This window comes from Dendrobates tinctorius, unplaced genomic scaffold (genome assembly GCF_039654945.1).
Source record: "Dendrobates tinctorius isolate UK_male_01 unplaced genomic scaffold, ASM3965494v1 ptg000006l, whole genome shotgun sequence".
In the NCBI taxonomy this organism is placed as follows: Eukaryota; Metazoa; Chordata; class Amphibia; order Anura; family Dendrobatidae; genus Dendrobates; species Dendrobates tinctorius.
In genome coordinates, this window is record NW_027361674.1 from 1,732,872 (window position 1) to 1,750,794 (window position 17,923).

The following is a 17,923-nucleotide window of genomic DNA, read 5'->3' on the forward strand; positions in this document are numbered from 1 at the left end:
AATGACACATGGTTTACATACAGTAAACCATTTCATTTCATGTATTTTTTTTATATGTCTTTCACTAGTAATTAGATGAGGGTGTGTAAAATTCGGGAGGTGCAGGTGTTAATTTAAGGGGTTTATTCATTGTCAAAAAATGCATGGGCTCCTGTGGCAATTTGTCAACCAGAGAGGTAAAGCAGGTGAGTGAAGGCAGATCTTAATAGCCATGAGAGGGACCATTGTTTTTGCCCCCGACTACAAAAATCTGCCCCCAGACACCCCAGAAAAGGCGCATCTATAAGATGTGCCATTTCTGGCACTTATCCTCTCTATTCCCATTGCCCTGTAATGGTGGCGAATGGGTTAATATAACAAAGGGATAATGTCACCATTCGATTGTAAGGTGACATTAAGCTGATTAATAATGGAGAGGTGTCAATAGAACTTCGATCCATTAACAACCCTATACTATTAAAGGGTTAAAAACAACACAGAGACATTAATTAAAAAGTCTTTTAATGAAATTAAGACACCAAGTTTTTGACAAATTTTTATTACTCTGGTAATCCCCCCAAAAAAATAAGCTGCAAAAAAAATGGCATAAAAAATCACCAATATCCTTACCTCTCTGCCATTCAGTCATGTCCCAGGCTGTAATCCTTCACAAGGGGTTAAATAGTTTATAATGAGCGCGTACCGTAGTATGCCAATGCAAGTCTATGGGTGCGCAAAAAAATGCATTACACACGGACCACATAGAATATATATATATATATATATATATATATATATATATATATATATATATATATATATATATTGTAAGGTAGCGCTTGTCATTCAGGTAGGGGATACTCGCTAGGCAGCCGATAAATCAGGTCTGGCACAGGTTTCTCAACATAACTCAGTCCATTACGGTTTATAATGCAGCATAAACCATAAAACAGCAACAGAAAGTTCATATCGAATCAGCATAGTGTCCATGACAGAGCTCTCCTCTGTTGTCCCTGTGATCACACAGGCTATGCAATGTCCAATACACAGGCTCTCTAGCCTCAGAGTTATATCCCCTGTCAGAATGCTGTAGATAAGCCCCTGATATTGGTGCCGGCAGCTCATCTTCGAAAAAAGGGGAGACCGATTCCCTTTAAGCCCATAGTAAAAAATAAAATTAAATTGTCTTGGATAACCCCTTTAATGATGTGACAGATGTTCCATCTCCGCTTTTGTTGGCAAAAAGCAAAGTTCAAATTGGAGGGGTGAGACTCCCATGATAGGCATCATCTCCGATCCCGACTGGTCAGCCCCCCATACACTTTAGATAGATGTCTGACGAACGATGGTTTGGTCAATCGTTTGGCCAGCAGCTATCTGACCTGATTCTCCCATACATAGGAACACTTGTTCTGCCGAGCGCTCCTGTGTACCCTATGATACAGCGGGCAGATATGTGTGGTGGCAGCCTACGTCTTAGAAAAAAGGACTGACCGTCATAAAATCGGACATTCAGGATCACATCTGACATCTGTGGGGGGACAGTCATGAGCTCCCACCATTAGACTGTTGTCCAAGCACACTGCAATTTGTGAGCTTGGTCAATGTTAGCCTAAAGGTACTGTCACACTTAGCGATGTACCAGCGATCCCGACCAGCGATATGACGCGGTCAGGATCGCTGGTACATCGCTAAGTGGTCGCTAGTGAGCTGCCACACAGGCAGATCTCACCAGCGACATCGCTGGGGATGGGGGTCGCTCCTTACCTGTCACACCAAGCGATCCTGCGTCCTCCCGCCCGGCTCCACGCGTCGCTCGTCGTCACAGCAGGAAGCGCCGCAGGAAGCTGACGACGAGAAACAGTCCTGAACGTTCTCGCGCGATCAGCGATAACCAGCGAGGGAGCCGGTCGTAGGTAAGTATCAGACACAGCGATATTGCTAGCAATATCGCTATAACGTCACAAGTTATAGCGATATTGCTAGCGATATCTCTTAGTGTGACAGGCCCTTGAAGTTTATGGGGGTCTTTAGACTGGCATATCTCTTGTATAATCAAGCCAGCATCTGCAAGTAACGGTGCAGACACAGCCCAGACCAAGCTATTACTGTGCCATCAAAAGAAGACAACCCTGGCTATGTGCCTCGTAGGGAACCTCTCCTTATGGGTCAGATATGACAGAGGTTGTCTTATTGGGGCACCTATACCTTCGGTATATCTGAAATATCCATGTATTACCTGGAGGGGTCATACATTTGCATTGCTCCTGTATAATGTTATATTTCACCCACTACGGCTGCTATCATATATGCAATGCTCCAATTCATCACCGTATATTATCATTCATGAACACCATTTATGGAAGTTGCTGAAACATCATCCTACTTTGCTTCATGCATTGTCATGAAGGTACCATATTTTTCGGACTAGAACACGGACTTTTAAGCAAAAGTGTGTGCCTCTCATAGTCCGGCAGCAGCTTCCTGTGATGGAGAACGCTGACACCACATCCTTCCCAATCACTGAGAGAACTGCTCTCCTCCTGCCCACACTGATCTATGTGACCAGGCATAGTAGGTGAGGAAGCTACTGGGAATGAACGGAGGCTGCAGGAGCTGAGCAACTGAATGATCTTCCACCTGGACTAGCTCAAGGACCTTTCTAGAACATGCCTGGAAGGAACCTCAAGAAATGATAATATATTCTTTGTGTCTGTAGCAGAGCTGTGTGTATATAAATGTGCATGTAGCAGAGTTGTGTGTCTCAATATGCATATGTAGCAGAACTGTGTGTGCCTATATGTGCATATGTAGGAGAGCTGTGTGTCTATTTGTGCAAATGCAGTAGAGCTGGGTGTGTCATGTGTATATGTAGAAGAGCTGTGTGTCTAAATGTGCATATTTAGCAGAGCTGTGTATCTATATGTGCATGTAGCAGAGCTGTGTGTCTATATGTGCATGAAGCAGAGCTGTGTGTCTATATGTTCCTGTAGCAGAGCTGTGTCTATATGTGCATGTAGCAAAGCTGTGTGTCGATATGTGCAGGTAGCACAGCTGTGTCTATATGTACATATAGCAGAGCTGTGTGTCTATATGGGCAGCATGGTGGCTCAGTAGTTAGCACAGCAGCGCTGGAGTCCTGTGTTCAATTCCCACAAAGGACAACATCTACAAGGAGTTTGAATGTTCTCCCCATGTTTATGTGGGTTTCCTCCGGGTACTTTGGTTTCCTCCCACATTCCAAAGAAATACTGATAGAGAATTTAGAGTGTCAGCCCCATCGGGAACAGTGATGATAATGTGTCCAAACTGTAAAGCGCTGCGGAATATGTTAGCGCTATATAAAAATAAAGATTTATTATTTACGTAGCAGAGCTGTGTGTCTTTATGTGCATGTAGGAGAGCTGTGTGTCTATATTTGCATGTAGCAGAGATGTGTGTCAATATGTGCATGTAGCAGAGCTGTGTTGTGTGTGTATAACACTGCAGAGACACTAGCAATAGATGTATTGCTTCCCTATTCTACCCTAGTACATTACAATTAGTCATTACATTGTCAGGGAAGTTTTAATTAATATTAAAAATGTTCTTCCTATTTTCTGCTGTCTAAACCTGGGGTGCGTCTAATGGTAAGGTGCGTCTAATGGTAAGGTGCGCCCTATAGTCTGAAAAATACAGTAATATAGAAAGTCCACAAATTGTGTAATGAGAGCTAAAAAGCTGAGAATGACTTCTCACGGCACTGTGGGATTACCAGCGGTGACCAGCACGTCTGCACGCAGGGCCTGCTGGTTTCGGAGTCGATATGGAGAGTAGTCAGGCTTGCAACCTCTGGTTCTTCTGTACTCAGCTGTACAGACTCGGCATCAGTCTCTGTGGTGGGAACTGCTGAATTGTTGCCAAGTGGGAATCCAGCTAAAAGACATGGAAAAGCTATGATCTGGAGCTGGTCCTTGTCATCACCTTTATTACACAGCTTTTCTTTTTTTATCTACCTTCTTCAAATTTCTTCCCATCCAGGTGGTGGGAGGAATAATATACAGGGGGTGGAAGGGATAATATACAGGAGAATACAGGTGGTGGGAGGGATAATATACAGGAGAATACAGATGGTGGCAAGGGATAATATAAAGGAGAATACAGGTGGTGGGAGGGATAATATATAGGAGAATATATGTGGTGGGAGGGATAATATACAGGAGAATACAGGTGGTGGGATGGATAATATAACGGAGAATACAGGTGGTGGGATGGATAATATACAGGTAGTGGAAGGGATAATATACAGGTGGTGGGAGGGATAATATACAGGAGAATACAGTTGGTGGAAGGGATAATATACAGGAGAATACAGGTGGTGGGAGGGATAATATAAAGGAGAATAGAGGTGGTGGGAGGGATAATATACAGGAGAATGCAGGTGGTGGGAGGGATAATATACCGGAGAATACAGGTGGTGGGATAATATACAGGTAGTGGAAAGGATAATATACAGGTGGTGGGAGGGATAATATACAGGAGAATACAGTTGGTGGGAGGGATAATATACAGAAGAATACAGATGGTGGGAGGGATAATATACAGGAGAATACAGGTGGTGGGAGGGATACTTTACAGGGGAATACAGGTGGTGGGAGGGATAATATACATGAGAATACAGGAGGTGGAAGGGATAATATACAGGAGAATACAGATGGTGGGAGGGATAATATACAGGAGAATACAGGTGGTGGGAGGGATAATATACAGGAGAATAAAGGTGGTGGGAGGGATAATATACAGGAGAATGCAGGTGGTGGGAGGGATAATATACATGAGAATACAGGAGGTGGAAGGGATAATATACAGGAGAATACAGATGGTGGGAGGGATAATATACAGGAGAATGCAGGTGGTGGGAGGGATAATATACCGGAGAATACAGGTGGTGGGATAATATACAGGTAGTGGAAAGGATAATATACAGGTGGTGGGAGGGATAATATACAGGAGAATACAGGTGGTAGGAGGGATAATATACCGGAGAATACAGGTGGTGGGATAATATACAGGTAGTGGAAAGGATAATATACAGGTGGTGGGAGGGATAATATACAGGAGAATACAGGTGGTAGGAGGGATAATATACAGAAGAATACAGATGGTGGGAGGGATAATATACAGGAGAATACAGGTGGTGGGAGGGATACTTTACAGGGGAATACAGGTGGTGGGATAATATACAGGTAGTGGAAAGGATAATATACAGGTGGTGGGAGGGATAATATACAGGAGAATACAGGTGGTGGGAGGGATAATATACCGGAGAATACAGGTGGTGGGATAATATACAGGTAGTGGAAAGGATAATATACAGGTGGTGGGAGGGATAATATACAGGAGAATGCAGGTGGTGGGAGGGATAATATACCGGAGAATACAGGTGGTGGGATAATATACAGGTAGTGGAAAGGATAATATACAGGTGGTGGGAGGGATAATATACAGGAGAATACAGGTGGTAGGAGGGATAATATACAGAAGAATACAGATGGTGGGAGGGATAATATACAGGAGAATACAGGTGGTGGGAGGGATACTTTACAGGGGAATACAGGTGGTGGGAGGGATAATATACATGAGAATACAGGAGGTGGAAGGGATAATATACAGGAGAATACAGATGGTGGGAGGGATAATATACAGGAGAATACAGGTGGTGGGAGGGATAATATACATGAGAATAAAGGTGGTGGGAGGGATAATATACATGAGAATACAGGAGGTGGAAGGGATAATATACAGGAGAATACAGGTGGTGGGAGGGATAATATACATGAGAATACAGGTGGTGGGAGGGATAATATACATGAGAATACAGGTGGTGGGAGGGATAATATAGAGGAGAATACAGGTGGTGGGAGGGATACTTTACAGGGGAATACAGGTGGTTGGAGGGATAATATACAGGAGAATACAAGTGATCAATTTAAAGGCCTGCCGAAAAAACAGGGCTTTTAACAGATTACCTTTAAATATAGTACTAAAAACTTTCTAGAATAAAGTCACCTTTGAGAAAGATAACTGTATTTTGCGAACTGGATGATAAAATGTATAAAAGGATTTTCCATTTTGAGGCAAATAAAGTTTCCTGATTGCATCCTACTCATCGCTGTCATTCATTATTTACATCCTTTGACCGACAACCTGATACTGCTCTAATACATTGATCTAAACCACCCCCCACCCTCCCTTATCCTCCCTTCTTTTGAGGTTCACTCTGTCCGTATCTACTCTCCCTCTAATCTCCAAATAGCTGTCATATACCGACCACTGGGCTCAGCCACTGCCTTCATCGACCAATTCTCCACATGGCTCCTCCACTTTCTCTCTGCTGACATCCCCCCATCATCATGGGGGACTTCAACATCCCCAATGACAGCCAGCAGCCTCCAAACTTCTGTCAATTACCTCATCCTTTGGACTTACTCAGTGTTCCTCCACAGCCACCCACACAGATGGACATACAATAGACCTCATCTTCCCGCCGCCTCTGTTCCCTACCTAATCTCACAACCTCTCCCTTCCCCATATCTGACCATCTACTCACCTTCTCATCCTTGTCCTCCACACCTGCCCCCCATGTCCAGCCACTAGCACATCCTCGCAGAAACCTCGAACACCTAGACACTCACAGACTCTCAAACTCTCTTCTACCTCTGTCCTCCATATCTTCACTCCACAATATGGACACCGCCACCGCTTTCTACAACGCCACCCTCACATCAGCAATAGACTCAGTCGCCCGTCTCATGCATGGCAAAGTGCGACGAATCAGTGGGCACCCCTGGCACAACAACCTCACCAAAAATCTTCGACAAGCATCCAGGGTCGCTGAGCTTCGTTGGAAGAAAACGCCTGCCAGATGACTTCACTGCTCTCAAACAAGCTACACTTGCCTTCAAATCAGCCCTCACCTCTGCTAAACAGACCTATTTCACAAACCTTGTGTTACGGTTATACTGTGACCGTTAGGGCACTTAGAGAAAAACCCAGAAGTGGACCCTCTGGGTTGTGGCTCCAGAGCCCCCGAGGGCGAGCGGACCAGGTGAAGACCACCCCCTATACAGGGAGCGTTAGGGGCAGACCCAAGGGGGGATGGAACCACGACGGCCGGACACAAAGGGCCGACTAGGGTGACAAAGGCAGGATAAAGAGGAGGGCGGAGGTGAGGTAAGAGAGTAGATATGGGCCAGGGGATACTGGAAACCGAGGAGTAGGGAAGACAGGCGATACCAGGAGGACCTGGCGCTGGCAGAGACGAGATACTGAAAGAGAGACAAATAAGGCAACAATTAGAGGAACCAGCTAAGAGGACACAGAAGTCAATGAAAGCACAGGAACGAAAAGACTACAGCTGCTGCAGCAGGCAGAGGCGGCAGAGACACAGACAGGAAGACAAGGCAGAGGCACTGTATAAGCGGGGAGGCAGAGACACAGGGCAAAGAGGTGAAGGAGAGACACAGGGGGAGGTGGTGCTGCAGAGACTCCAAGCGAAACTGGAACGGCAGAGACACGGGACAAAGAGGCAGAGCAAAGACACAAAAGGTGCAGCAAGGCACAAGGACCTGAGGACCTAAGAGGACACCAGCAAGAAGCTAGCGCCACCGCATAAGATAACCAGGCATCTTACCTGGGAAGACGCTGTGCAGAAATACCTGGTGCAAGAGATGCCACTGTGCATGCGTGAAGCACAGACGTGCCGGGCACCCAGCAGACCAGCAGCAGGAACGCGCCGGGGAGCGGAGACGCGCTGGTAAGTACCAGCGGTGGCCCTAACACCTTGTATCTTCATTATCCCACAACCCAAAACAACTGTTCAGCACATTTAATTCTCTCCTCCGCCCACCACTGCCACCTCCAACTCCCCTCCTCCCTGCCGAGGACTTTGACACCTACTTCAAAAACAAGATCGACCAAACAAGACAAACCTTAACTGTTTCACCACGCCACATACCAGACCTCTGCCCTTCCCTAATAACCTCCCTCTCCAACATCACTGAAGGAGAGCTTACTCATCTCTTTTCCAAATCACACCTCACTACCTGTGCACTTGACCCCATCCCTTCCCACGTGCTCCCCAACCTAACATGCTCATCCCAGCCCTAACCCATCTCTTCAACCTATCGCTATCTTCTGGTACCTTCCCCTCTGCCTTCAAACATGCCACCATCACACCCATCCTCAAAAACAAACCTTGACCCAACTGCTATGCCCAGCTATCGCCCCATATCACTGCTCCCATTTGCTTCCAAACTCCTTGAGCAGCACGCCCGTGCTCAACTTTCCTCCCAACTCTCATCTAACACCCTCCTCGACATCCTCCAATCTGGCTTCCGCCCCCACCACTCCACTGAAACTGCCCTGACCAAAATTACCAATGACTTACAGCCAAAGCTATCAGACAGTTCATCCTCCTCCTTCTCGACCTGTCCTCTGCCTTTGACGCAGTCGACCACTGCCTACTGCTACAGATTCTTTTTTCCCTTGGCATCAAAGACCTTGCCCTGTCCTGGATTGCCTCATAGCTTTCTGACCACACATTTAGTGTTTCCCACTCCCACACTACCTCCCACTGTTTGGCAAAACTCATTGTTATTGGAAAACACCTGGGGAGGGCGTTTTGCCTTTTTGAATGAGGCTGAGTCATCCTGGGGAGGATACTCGCCCTTCTTGACATTGAGGGTCTGATTGACTGCAGTTAGGAAACTGTTGACCATGTCCTGAAGTTTGTAGGATTGATCCGTGTTAAGAACAGTCTGACTCAAAACTTGGGTCGGACCCTGGGGCCACCTCAGGAGAGAAGAATTGGGATACTGAGGCCTTCCTGGATGAAGTAGAAGAAGAGGATTAACCAGACAAGGAGCTGGAATGTGACCGCTTCTTTGACCTTATTGCCGATCTGCCATGCTGAGCGAGGGGGCGGATGGGTGCATGCGATTCGTCCCGATGAACGATAGGAGCACTGGTGGCAGTTGAAACGTTTGGCACATGCGATAGGACATGTCCCAGGGACTGGGATACCTTGGTTAGGTCAGCTACCGATTGTGATATTGCAACAAACCACCATGGGGGAGGGTATTTGCTCTTATCCTGGGAGGCGAGGGGTCCTGAGGCCTGCATGGTGGGCCTGAAATCTTGGCAGAAAGCCAAGGCTTGTCCTGTGAGCCACATCATTTTGCAGAGGTCACAGGTGTAATGACTGATAGTGGGGGAGAGGCAAGAGCAAGAATCTGAGTGTGTGCATATGGAGTAGCCTGGGGCTGAGGGTAAACTGCTGAGGAGGGCTAAGCCTAGGAAAAAAAGCCTGGACAGAGTCTACCTGGTCCTGGAGGAAAATTCCCCATCTGTGCAGGCACTGTGAAGCAACGTCTCTGTAGAGCTGCTGCTGAAGCTGCAAGACCACCGAAGCCGGGAGCAAAGTGAGGGAGGAGAGGAGCGGGGCCAGAAGAGGAGTGCTGAAAGCCAGTGCTGTAAAAGAGAAACAAGTGCTCCCATAGGAGGGAAAGCATGCGCGGAAGCCCCGGTGTGCTGATTAGATAGCGAACACAAGGGGGGCATGTCCAGCAGTGTTGAGGCCCCGGGAAGTCGAGGACTAAATTTTTAAGCATAGACTCCGGCACATCAGAAAACCCGCCGGGGGCCTGATAAGGGGAGACCTGCATTTAAGGGCTTTCCTTGTTTCTTCTATTGCAGCCGCCCTATGATCTTGGGATCCCCAGCTGCCTTGAATAGGGACTGTGGAAGGAAGAAGTACCTGCTCCAACCAAGGGCCCCAACTCCTTCACATACATGAGGACGGCATCAAGAGTACCCAGGTGAGGGCTCACTGGGATCAATGTCCTCCTTCCCACACCGTCATGATCCCAGACGGTGCAGAAGATAGTGTGGACACTGGATGTGGTGGGAGGAGTCACTGGGGAGTGACGACAGTATTCCTCATGGCACCGCTTGCAGAGGAGTGGGCTAGGGAAAGGGGGAACTTCCTAGTGACAGCAGCACACACCCATGGTCTCCTGTGTCCCCCAGTGAAGCGATAGAGAAAGGAATTTTCAATTCTCTGGCAGCAAACAAGGATTTTGAAAAATATAAAAAAAAAAAATTAAGAAAGTTTATTAAAAAGTTATGTCTTATTTCTTTCATAGTATATAGGCTTTTGTTCATGCAAAATGGAAAAAAACTTTAAAAGGTTAGAACCACATTTTGTAAACATGGAAATGAGGAAATGACAGGCAGCTGAAGAAAATGACTGATGCAGATTGCAGGGCTGTGGAGTCGGTAAGCCACAGTTGCGACTCCGACTCCTGGATTTTATCAGGCTCCGACTCCGGCTCCGACTCCTTCATAAATGGCCAATTCATAACAACAAATTTACTGTTGTAAAATATTAAACATCGTGCTTATTCAGTTTCTCACCATCATATAAGTAATCAGACCACTTAGAGCAAAAACTACATTTATTAGAATACAATTAGAATATAGCAAATAACTTTTATAAACTTTTCTAAACTGTAAGTAAATATGCAATAAACACTTTTATGCAGTTAATAAGAAGAAATCTATAAATTTGTCCTCTTAAAAAGTATTGCCTCTGTCAGATCCTCCTTCATGGATGCCCTCAAATCTGATCTAATTATTTTGTGAGCAGAGAACAACCTCTCTACACTAACTTGTGTTGGTGGCAAAGCAGTAACCACTCGGGCAACATCTCTGACAATGTCAGGATACAGAGAAATCGCTTGTTGCACTGTTATTTTTGATGAACGGTCAAATTTCTCAATTTCTTTTAGTGCACATGAAAAATTCTGCTGAAATGTACTGGCTGTGTGTCTGTGGACCCAGAATGTTCTTCTAGCTGCTGGTCACCATCATTACTCTCATTCATTAGCTTAATAGTACTTATCATATTTGAAGCATTGTCAGTTACGACAGAAAGAACTTGCTCTTTTTTAAGTTCATAGTCTTGCAGAACCTTTTCCACCAAGACCTGGAGAAACTCACTGGTGTGATGAGCTTTGGTGTCTTTTACTGCTAATGTCTTGGTAACTATTTCATTTTTGTCACAAACAAATCGGACATTGATGGCAAAATAGTTCACTCTGTGACGTGTGCAGGCTTCCATTTTAAGAAACAGAAAGCGTCCCTTGAGAGTTTTTTTAAGTTCTTCCTTTTGTTTAAAAGCTTCTTCGATTACTAATTTTCTAATACTCTCTCTCTCCAGAGAAACACCAAGCTTGCGGGCCATTTCCCCATTCAGACACATAAAAGCTGGTCGTGAAAATAATGAAATAGGCACACTATCCTTTACAACAAGCTCTATGATCTGTTTTTTAAATGTATCTACTGTCATTGTCACAGTAACTTTGTCACTGACAAAATATCTTGCAACTGATGGCTGCAAAGTTCTCTGCTCCTTTGTTTGGCTGGAAGAGCTGGGCACTGGTTCATTGGTTTGGATGCAGTCTTTCTCATCCACTGCTTTCAGTACTTCTGGATGAAAGCGCTGTAAATGTCTCTTTAGATTAGAAGCTCTGGTAGGAGCATTTTTATCTTTGCCTGAATATGCACTCATCTTGGCTTCACAGCATTTGTTTTTGTCTGGATCATTTGTCATACACTGACAGACATAATGTTTTCTATCTTGAGTGATGGTGAAATGTTCAAATACAGCTGATTTAATGTGATGCTTCTTTGACATTCTCAGGTTTTTAATTCTGCATTCACAATCCAAATGACAATTGTTTTTCCTAAAAACAATTGTACAAAATTATTGCCAGGTCGTACAACTGATATAGTGGTCAGTAATACTGTTATTATTCCTCATGTACTCACAGTTAACTGATGCAAAGTTTGTTGAAAGGATAATACTTCTTACAGTCTTCCTCTTCTGAGTAGCAGGCAGCTGTGAGATGCTTGGAAGACGCACACCTAGTATGATCTAGTCTAGAGGAGGAGCTTTACTACTAAGAATTTGCAACACATTTTCACTTTCAGTTTCATACATTGTAAGTAGGGGGGTTGGGGCAGCATGAGGTTAACAAAGTATAAGATTAGATAAGGGCAGTGGAGAACAGTGACACACAGGAAGTAAGAAATGTCTCTATCTCCAGCAGAACTGCTTATCACTGTTGTTCATAGTTTGATAGAACATATATATTTGAGTAACATTTATAAAATTCATATGAAAGTTCAATTATGAAATATTAATACATTTTTTTTAAAGCTGGAGTCGGTACATTTCTACCGACTCCGACTCCAACCAAAACTAACTCCGACTCCACGACTCCGACTCCACAGCCCTGGCAGATTGTGCACCATGAGGATGGGATCTACACTGAACGATTGTGGCCGACACCTTCTGCTGATATAATTTCTATCCACACTCTTCATGTATTGTAACGCAGTGAAACCTGCAACCTTCAAGGTCATGGACTGATGTGAGCAATGGAATCATGACCAATGTTTTAATAATCACATACCTATAGTTTTTGGCCGCATGATACTTCTGGCTTTCTCAGTGCCAGGGGAGCCAGTAGTTGTGGCGCTGGCGCATTGGAGCTTGGCCAGGCTGCTCTCTGCTCCATCCTTGTGAGAACGACTTGTCCACTACACCTTTCTGAAATTCATGACCTACTACATATAGGAAAAGACAAGAGGAGGATAACCGCACTGCATGGCACCATGTACTATCAGCATGTTTATTGACTAGTCATCACTTACAAAAAACATGGAAGCTGTATTCAAGGTTGCAAAACTTAGTTAGATTTTACAGCCAAAACAACATTGGTGCCCAATGGATCTATTATAAGTCAATGAGGTCCATTGGGTACTGGTGGCATCTATGATAGGACAGATCAAATGGGAATGCAACATAATGCAAGGTGTCACACAAGTTTAGCTCATGGTCCAAAGACAAATCGCAATGACTCAATGGACCGACGATCTGTCAAACTGAACTTGCAGCCCTAGATATATGTATGAGACTACTAGTCCTGGTTGGTAGGACCACCACCAAACTGGGGGTTGCAGTCCCTAAGTGGACTGTGAAATATGTTTGCATGAACCCAGCTTAACCCAAAGAAACCACGGAGCAAGGTCTGGTTTAAAGTAGACTCATTTAAACAGCACATGGATGGACACAGCAAATGGGTGAGGGTAGGGAATAGCTTGCTGATCGCAGGGGGAACCATCACTTGAGCTCTCTAGAGTGCCCTGTTTCAATGGGATAATGATCCCACCACTATCTTATGCATTGTTTTTGGGAATCCTGTAGGTTGTGGCTGGATCCCCAGAGATGAGAAATGTATCACCTATTCTGTGGATAAGAGGTAGTTTGCAACTCTCACTTGGTTACGGAGAAGGATACTATTTGCACTTCAGTAATGTATGTTAATCATTGTAAGCTACTTTGGAGCTTTTTTCTATTATTTAACTTTTGCCCTTGTGCTTCTTCTGCTTTTGCTGGCATGGCATGTCCATCAGTAGCTCGTTCAGGTTCAGATGGTAGACGTGCTTGGTCAGTACATTGGTTAATGTTTCCATGGTGTGGGCCCATTCGGTTACTAGCTCCTCTTAGTAAGTCAGTGATGACATAACCGCCAATAATTAGTCCCACAGTTCTCGAGAAACACTAACGTGAAGGCTGCACTTAATCCAGGCCACAATCAGGGTCTAAAAGGTAAGAGATACACAGCGTTAGTGTGACGAGCGTCAGCTTACGCTAAGTCGTTTTTCTTAGAATGAGTGGACCCTCTTGGGCCGTGGAACCCACCCACCTAGCGCGAGCTGACCTAGTGAGGAACCACCCCCTATACAGGGAGTGTCAGGGGCAAGATCAAGGGGGTGAGCCACCACGGCTGCTGGACCAGACGGCCGGCTCAGGAAGCAAGACGAGACAAGGCATTAGTTCAAGTAAACTTCATTCAGGAACACTTCAGGGTACAACGGGTGCAAAGGTGAACACACAAAGAACACAAAGCAAGATGCGTGCAAGGGCACGCCGATGTCCAAGGCATGAGGAACTCTTCAGGGTATAACAGGTGCAACAATGTGAACACACAGAATCCATATAACAGGGTGCGTGCAAGAGCACGCCAAAGTCCAAGGCAGGGTGCGAGGCATCGGACACCGGAAGGCTGGCAAGGACTGACAGGGTCCAGTCATCAGGGTGTAGACATCTGGCTCCAGACCTCCGGCAGTAGTCAGCTTGCTTCAGGAATCCGGCAGACAAACTAGGAGACAAAACAGGGTGCGTGCTAGGAGACACGCCAGAATCAGATTCACAGAACGGAAGCCTGCTCATGCCGAGGGGCATGCCAGGTACAGGGAAGGAGGCCTGCGCGTGCGAGGGCACGCCAGGGAGAGACACAGGGACGGTGGCCTGCGCGTGCGAGGGCACGCCAAGGACAGGTACAATGACATCGGAATCCGGGGTGCTGGCATTGACCGACAGGGTCCAGGAATCAGGCTACGGACATCAGCTCCGGACATCAGGCTACAGTCATCTAGGTCCGGAACTCTGGCAGCGGTCGGCAGGTTACGGAATCCGGCAGGCAAGACAGGGTTCAGAGCAGAGCAAAGAGTGCAAAAGACTTTGTGAAAGAGTAGCACGAAAAGGCACAGTGCGAGAACCAGCATGCGTGCAAGGGAGCACGGAGACCACGGCTGGGGGCACCGGCAGGTGGTACCGACGATGGCATAAGCAGGCGGGCACGACTAGAGGCGGCACCGCTGCAGCCACGCAGCCGGTAACCACTATAGCACTGGACGGTGGGCACGGCTGAGGCACACAGGCAAGCACGGCTAGAGGCGGCACGGCTGAGGCACACCAGGCAGGCACAGGCAACCAGGCACGTGCGCGGAGCCACAAGGCAGGGGTAGGCAAAGATACAGGACAGAGACGCGTGCTGGCAGCACGGCAAAGCCTAGTACGTAAAGTGCAAGAGCGCACGAAGTATCAGAGACAAGGCATAGAGTAGAGGACAGGACCCTGCGCATGCAAAGAACATGCCAGAGACAGGTACTCGGCGAGACCTGCGCGTACCGAGGGGCACGCCAGCGACAGAGCACAGAACGGTGGCCTGCACGTGCAGGAGACACGCCAGGGAGAGGGCACAAAACGGAGGCCTGCAAGTGTAGACGGACACGTCAGGGACAGAGTCTAGCAGCGGAGCGTAGGCCGAAGCCCAGAGCCGGGCCAAGGAAGAGCCTTGGGACTAGACAGGGTACAGAGCGGAGGCCTGCACGTGTAGGGAGACACGCCAGGAACAGGGTACAGAACGGAGGCCTGCACGTGTAGGGAGACACGCCAGGGACAGGGTACAGAACGGAGGCCTGCACGTGTAAAGAGACATGCCAGGGACAGAGCATAACAAGAAGACATAGCGAGGACAAACAGCACGGAGGACAACACGAGACAAAGCACAAGACTAGAGACGGAATATGAGCACGGAACGTGTGCAGAGACGCACGACAGAACAGAGTGCAAGGGCACAGAATAGAGGGAGCAACCCCACAGACCAAGCAGCCATGCAGAGAAGCAACACAATACTCAGACCCTGAGCATAGGAAGGGGCGGTCTGATATAGGGCATTAGCACCTCCACTTCCGGGTCTGGACCAAGGAAGAACTTTCAGTTCAGATCCTCCAGGATCTCAGAGCGCGGTCACATGATCAGGGCTTCAGACCTGCAGAGACGATTGCAGGACCAGACAGTGCAGGATCCTAGGAAAGGTCACATGATCAGGGTTTCATACATGGAGACAATTGCAGAACCGGACAGTGCAGAAGCCTAGCAAAGGTCACATGATCAGGGTTTCAGACATGCAGAGACGATTGCAGAACCAGACAGTGCAGGATCCTAGGAAAGGTCACATGATCAGGGTTTCAGACATGAAGAGATAATCACAGAAGGCAGAGCAGAAACGCAGACATCCTGCAGCTCAACAGACATGAGGTGAGTGTGCACACTGCTCTAGGGAACATGCAGGACAGCAGACACTAGATGCGTGTGCACACCGCTCCAGGGGTTCTTGAGGCAAAACAGACATGACACACATGGCGGACATGACAGTTAGTATACAGAACGCTTACATAACACCAGAAGAAGAGTCCATAAAGATACATATCAATAGCGTTTCTTTAAGCTTCACTGCAGAGAGAAGACTTCTCGTAGAACAAGAAAAAAAGAGAAAAAATAGACGATTTAGAGGAATAAAGTCAAAAGTTAGGGAGCTTAGAGGTGGTCTGCAGCATGATGGCTGACATCAATATATGAGAGGCTGGCAAGGGAAAGCTATTCTAGCAAATGAAAATCCTATGGCACAGAACCAGAGATGGACTATCCTCCCTAGTAACTAGAGTCAACATGTGAAATTAGACTACAAACTCCTTTTTATATGCCTGTCCATCTTTCCAACAAAAGTGTCAAACAGTGGAGAAGTCAATGAACACTTCTGTCTCACAAATGAGCCTGACACCATCCTTAGGTCTGGTAAAAACGCGATCTCCTTTAGTTACCGTATTCTTCGGCCTATAAGACACATCTGACCATAAGACGTAGGTTTTAGAGCAGGAAATTATTTAAAAAAAATTGGCTAAAATGTGGTCAATTCTGTACTAATATCCCCTATCATGATATAAATGATCCTCTCATCCCCATCCTGCTATGCATGGCATCCTCATCTCTATCCTGGTATGCATAGCCACCACATCCCTATTCTGGTAGGCATGGCCCCATCATCCCCATCCTGGTATGCATGGCCCCCTCATTCCTACCTTGGTACAGTCATATGTAAAAGTTTGGGCACCCCTATTAATGTTAACCTTTTTTCTTTATAACAATTTTGGTTTTTGCAACAGCTATTTCAGTTTCATATATCTAATAACTGATGGACTCAGTTATATTTCTGGATTCAAATGAGGTTTATTGTACTAACAGAAAATGTGCAATCTGAATTTAAACAAAATTTGACCGGTGCAAAAGTATGGGCACCCTTATCATTTTCTTGATTTGAACACTCCTAACTACTTTTTACTGACTTCCTGAAGCACTAAATTGGTTTTGTAACCTCATTGAGCTTTGAACTTCATAGCCAGGTATATCAAATCATGAGAAAAGGTATTTAAAGTGGCCACTTGCAAGTAGTTCTCCTATTTGATTCTCCTATAAAGAGTGGCATCATGGGCTCCTCAAATCAACTCTCAAATGATCTGAAAACAAAGATTCAACATAGCTTTTCAGGGGAAGGATACAAAAAGTTGTCTCAGAGATTTCACCTGTCAGTTTCCACTGTGAGGAGCATAGTTAGGAAATGGAAGAACACAGGTACAGTTCTTGTTAAGCCCAGAAGTGGCAGGCCAAGAAAAATATCAGAAAGGCATAGAACAAGAATGGTGAGAACAGTCAAGGACAATCCACAGACCACCTCCAAAGACCTGCAGCATCATCTTGCTGCAGATGGTGTCACTGTGCATCGGTCAACAATACAGCGCATGCATAACGCCTTTTTGTATGACCAAACAACTCAATCTTTGTTTCATCAGTCCACAGGACCTTCTTCCAAAATGTAACTGGCTTGTCCAAATGTGCTTTTGCATACCTCAGGCGACTCTGTTTGTGGCGTGCTTGCAGAAACGGCTTCTTTCGCATCACTCTCCCATACAGCTTCTCCTTGTGCAAAGTGCTCTGTATTGTTGACCGATGCACAGTGACACCATCTGCAGCAAGATGATGCTGCAGGTCTTTGGAGGTGGTCTTTGGATTGTCCTTGACTGTTCTCACCATTCTTCTCTGCCTTTCTGATATTTTTCTTGGCCTGCCACTTCTGGGCTTAACAAGAACTGTACCTGTGTTCTTCCATTTCCTTATTATGTTCCTCACAGTGGAAACTGACAGGTTAAATCT

The 17,923-nt window shown here is 46.1% G+C and overlaps 1 protein-coding gene across 5 annotated transcripts in view; it reads left to right on the plus strand.

Annotated features, from left to right (window-relative positions):
- LRRC14B (leucine rich repeat containing 14B) overlaps positions 1-17,923 on the plus strand; it is a 404,837-nt gene that overhangs the window by 94,859 nt on the left and 292,055 nt on the right. For 2 of the 5 annotated variants that reach the window (XR_012231157.1, XR_012231165.1), the window contains one exon: positions 9,715-16,823. The exons of the other annotated variants lie outside the window; for them this stretch is intronic. The gene's annotated coding sequence lies outside the window, so the exon portion shown is untranslated. Of the gene's footprint in view, positions 1-9,714; positions 16,824-17,923 lie in introns of those variants that run through there. 5 annotated transcript variants of the gene reach the window in all.